The sequence below is a fragment of the Bos mutus genome, chromosome 14 (assembly GCF_027580195.1).
Source record: "Bos mutus isolate GX-2022 chromosome 14, NWIPB_WYAK_1.1, whole genome shotgun sequence".
Classification (NCBI taxonomy): Eukaryota; Metazoa; Chordata; class Mammalia; order Artiodactyla; family Bovidae; genus Bos; species Bos mutus.
In genome coordinates this window covers 26,200-31,234 of record NC_091630.1, presented here as the reverse complement: position 1 = coordinate 31,234, position 5,035 = coordinate 26,200, and the positions used below count along the sequence as shown (strand labels likewise).

Sequence of the window (5,035 nt, the reverse complement as noted above, 5' to 3'; positions counted from 1 at the left end):
AACGACTAACACTTTACTTCATATATATATGTGTGCATGTGTGTGCGTGTGTGTGTGCGCACGCGTGTGTGTGTGTGTGTGCTTCTGTGCTTAGTGGCTCAGTTGTGACCGACTCTTTGTAACCCCATGGACTGTAACCTGCTAGGCACCTCTGTCCATGGGGATTCTCCAGGCAAGAATACTGGAGTGGATTTGACATGCCCTCCTCCAGGGGAATCTTCCCAACCCAGGGATCAAACCCAGGTCTCCTGCACTGCAGGCGGATTCTTTACCAGCTGAGCCACACAATGACAGACTTTATTTTCTTGGGCTCCAGAATCACTGCAGATGGTGACTGCAGCCATTAAATTAAAAGACGCTTGCTCCTTGGAATAAAAGCTATGACCAACCTAGACAGCATATTAAAAAGCAGAGACATTACTTTGCCAACAAAGGTCCTTCTAGTCAAAGCTATGGTTTTCTGTAGTAGTCATGTATGGATGTGAGAGTTGGACTATAAAGAAAGCTGAGCATTGAAGAATTGATGTTTTTGAAGTGTGGTGTTGGAGAAGACTCTTGAGAATCCCTTGGACTGCAAAGAGTTCAAACCAGCCAACCCTGAAGGAAATTAGTCCTGAATATTCATTGGAAGCACTGATACTGAAGCTGAAATTCCAATACTTTGGCTACCTGTTGCCAAGAACTGACTCATTGGAAAAGACCCTGATGCTGGGAAAGGATTGAAGGTGGGAAGAGAAGGGGACGACAGGAGAAGAGATGGTTGGATGGCATCCCCGACTCAATGGACATGAGTTTGAGTAAGTTCCAGGAGTTGGTGATGGACAGGGAAGCCTGGCGTGCTGCAGTCCATGGGGTTGCAGAGAGTCAGATACAACTGAGCAACTGAAGTGGACTGAGCCGCCAAATATATATATATGTTCTTTTGCAGATTGTACAAATGTGGAACATCTCACATATGTGCCTGTCATCCTTGCTCAGAGGCTTTGCTAATCTTCTGTATATTGTTCCAGTTTTAGTATACATGCTCCTGACTCCAGCTTCCAACATATACTCTTTAAAGTAAACCTATCCCTTCTAAAGGAAACTCAAGTAATGTTTTCTGTGCATGTAATGTTGATGTTGGGCTAGAGCAGATCTTTTTTTCAGTTGATATTCTATATTCATTGTGGGGATTTTGCCCACTTTCTTTTTATTTTTTAAAATATTTATTTTTATTTATTTGACTATACCAGATCTTAGCTGCTACATGCAAACTCTAGGCCTGGCATGTGGGCTCTAATTCCCTGGCCAGGGATAAAACTTGGGCCCCCTGCACTGAGAGCTTGGAGTCTTAACTACTGAACCACCAGGGAAATCCCTCTTGTCCACTTTTCGTGTGATACAACATGATCACTTGGTTCCTTTTGAGTCCAGAGAGGGAAAGAATAATACCTTAGTTTAGCCTAATATAAAATGCTTTCGAATTTGCCAGCATCAGTTGGATCATCGAAAAAGAGAGTGTCAGATAAACACCTACTTTTGCTTTATTGATTACCCCAAAGCCTTTGACTGCGTGGATCACACAAACTGTGGACAATTCTTCAAGAGATGGGAATACCAGACCACCTGACCTGCCTCCTGAGAAATCTGTATGCAGGTCAAGAAGCAGCAGTTAGAATCGGACATGAAACAATGGACTGGTTCCAAATTGGGAATGGAGTACATCAAGGCTATATAATGTCACTCTGCTTATTTAACTTATATATAGATACATCATGCAAAATGCTGGGCTGGATGAAGCACAAGCTGGAATCAAAATTGCCGGGAGAAATATCAATAACCTCAGATATGCAGATGACACCACTCTCATGGCAGAAAGCAAAGAAGAACTAAACAGCCTCTTGATGAAAGTAAAAGAGGAGAGTGAAAAAGCTGGCTTAAAACTCAGTATTAAAAAACCTAAGATCATGGCATCCAGTCCCATTACTTCATGGCAAATAGATGGGGAAACAATGGAAACAGTGACAGACTTTATTTTATTGGGCTCCGAAATCACTGCAGATGGTGACTACAGCCATTAAATTAAAAGACACTTGATCCTTGGAATAAAAGCTATGGTCAACCTAGACAGCATATTAAAAAGCAGAGACGTTACTTTGCCAACAAAAGTCCTTCTAGTCAAAGCTTCGGTTTTTCCAGTAGTCATGTATGGATGTGAGAGTTGGACTATAAAGAAAGCTGAGCATTGAAGAATTGATGCTTTTGAAGTGTGGTGTTGGAGAAGACTCTTGAGAGTCCCTTGGACTGCAAGGAGATCCAACCAGTCAATCCTAAAGGAAATCAGTACTGAATATTCATTGGAAGGACTGATGCTGAAGCTGCAATTCCAATACTTTGGCTACCTGATGCCAAGAACTGACTCATTTGGAAAGACCTTGATGCTGGGAAAGATTGAAGGCAGGAGGAGAAGGGGACTACAGAGGATGAGATGGTTGGATGGCATCATTGACTCAAAGGACATGAGTTTGAGTAAGTTCCAGGAGTTGGTGATTGGTAGGTTAGGGTCAGGGTCAGGGTCAGGGTCAGGGTTTAGGGTCAGGGTTAGGGTTAGTGTTTAGGGTTAGGGTCAGGGTCAGTGTCAGGGTCGAACTGCTCTCTGACGTTTGCATTTTCTTTTCAGTTGCGTCGAGCTTGTTGGTTGAGGTTATGTGTGTGAGGAGCGTGTGCTTTTGCTTTTTGTTTCATCGCCGCAATATGAATGCGTATTTCTAACATGAAGGTCTGTTTATTTGTCCCATTGTTGAACGTTGTTCTTGCTGAAAGAGCAGTCCGTCGTCGGGGGGGTGGGTCACAAAAGGGGTTTCTCCTGGCACGCCCAAAGGGCGGTGACAGGGCACGGGAAGATGGCGAGTTATTTCTCGGGGCGGCGGGGGATCGCGCCGCCTGACGTTGGCCTGCGGTACCCCTTGGATGGGAGTGCATTCCTCTGCCCTGTGGGTGGGGTGTCAAGAATTCTTCCCTTCCCCTCCCGTCCTTCCGTCGTACCTCGCCCAGGGACGTTCTCGAGAAGTGTTGGTGTGTCCTGTTCTCCTGACCGAGTCGGTGACTGAGCGGAGAACCTGGGCCCTAGGATGGGCCCCGTCTGGCAACGAGTCCCTGTCGGTCTCCCTCGGAACTTCTACGCTGCGGCCGGCTCTCTGGACAGCGGGTTGGTTGTCGGGCACCACCTGCCTGTCGGTCGCCTTTTTAGATGGTCCTGCGTGGGGGGGGGGCGGGGGCGGTGCGGCGTGGGGGGCGGGGGGCGGTGCGGACCACGGTTAGAGCCTGCTGGGCCGGCGAACTCTTGAATGCCCTGGGGCTGTGGAAGGAGGCTGTGTGGGAGGGGCATCTTGGGCCAGAGGTCAACGGGGCGGGATGGGTAGCCACTTGGGCTTTTTGGTTTGGACTGGAAATCTTGTTTTGGAAACTTGACTGATTTGGAGAACAGCTATTTGAACCCAAGGGAGTTGACTTCCTTCTTTTTGGCCTTGTCTCTTGGCATGGGGGAATCTTCCTTCTCCCGCCAAGGATTTCAAACAAAGCCACGACAGATCACGCGGATCCACTTGCTCCAGTCAGGTTCAAGGGCAAGGATCAAGGCTGGCTTGGTGACAGTAAGTCACGCCCCTCGCCCCCTCCCCCGTGGCCCGCCCCCCCAAACCTGCCGCCAACTCAGAATACTCCCCTGTCTGCCTGCCCAAAGACAAGTGCTGGCTGGTGGCTGAGGTCAGGGTGGGCAGACTCACATTTCATGGGAGTGGTCTTGATCACGGAGGTGATGAATGAGCTCAGAAAACACAAGCAAATTATGCGGGATATCCATCCCGCACACACACCCCGCCCGCACACAGCGCACATTATCCTTTGCCTGACTGTGTCTCTCTGTCTCAGCCCGCCCCCCTCGCACACCCACACACCCCACACACCACGCGCGTACCACACACACACTGCGTCGTCCTTTGCCTGGCTGCGTCTCTTTGCTTGTCTCTGCCCGCACCACCCACAGGCACACCCTACACACCACACGCATACCTGCACACAGTGCAAACACACACATCCCGACCCGACCCCCCCACACATCCAGCCCAGACGCGACCCTCCCGCACACACCACACACCCCGCCCACACCACACACATACCCGCACGCACACCACACACTCATTCCCCCACCATACACACACACACACACACACACACACACTGCGTCGTCCTTTGCCTGGCTGCGTCTCTCTGCTTGTCTCTGCCCTCACCACCCACAGGCACACCCTATACACCACACGCATACCTGCACACACATCCCGCCCGCACACAGCGCACACACACACATCCCGACCTGACCCCCCCCCCACACACACCCAGCCCATACGCACTCCGCCCACACACACCACACACCCTGCCCACACTACACACATACCCGCACACACACCACACACTCCCCCCCATACACACACACACACACACACATACACACACTGCGTTGTCCTTTGCCTGGCTGTGACTCTCTGTCTCTGTCTCTGCCCACACACCACATGCATAGCCACACACACCCCGCCCCGCCCCGCCCCCACACACCACACACACACCCCGCCCACACACCGGCCACATACCACCCACCGCGCACACCCACACCACACACACTCACACACACACACTCACACACACACACACAGCGTTGTCCTTTGCCTGTCTGTGTCTCTTTGCCTCTGTCTCTGCCCCTTCCCACACCCACAGGCGCACCCCACACACACCCCATGCCGCTGACACAACACAGACACGGCCCCACGTGGCACCTGTACACACCACACCCACACCACACACATACCCCCCACACACCCTCCCCACACACACGGCCCCACACACTGCCCATGCAGCACCACCTGTGCATGCCACAGACACACCACTCACTGCCTCCCCTCCCCAACCCCCACACACTGTGTGTGTTCCTGTCCCTCTCTTTCTCCTTCCCTTCCTCCTTGTCCCTCTGCCCCTCCCTCCCCTCCCTCCACCTTCACAGGAC

At 51.1% G+C, this 5,035-nt stretch overlaps 1 non-coding gene across 1 annotated transcript; it reads right to left on the bottom strand.

Annotated features, from left to right (window-relative positions):
• Nucleotides 1-933: 933 nt before the first annotated feature.
• LOC138990834 (U6 spliceosomal RNA) lies at nucleotides 934-1,040 on the bottom strand. The gene has a single exon (XR_011466946.1). It is a non-coding gene; the product is annotated as a U6 spliceosomal RNA (small nuclear RNA).
• Between the last annotated feature and the right edge of the window lie 3,995 nt (nucleotides 1,041-5,035).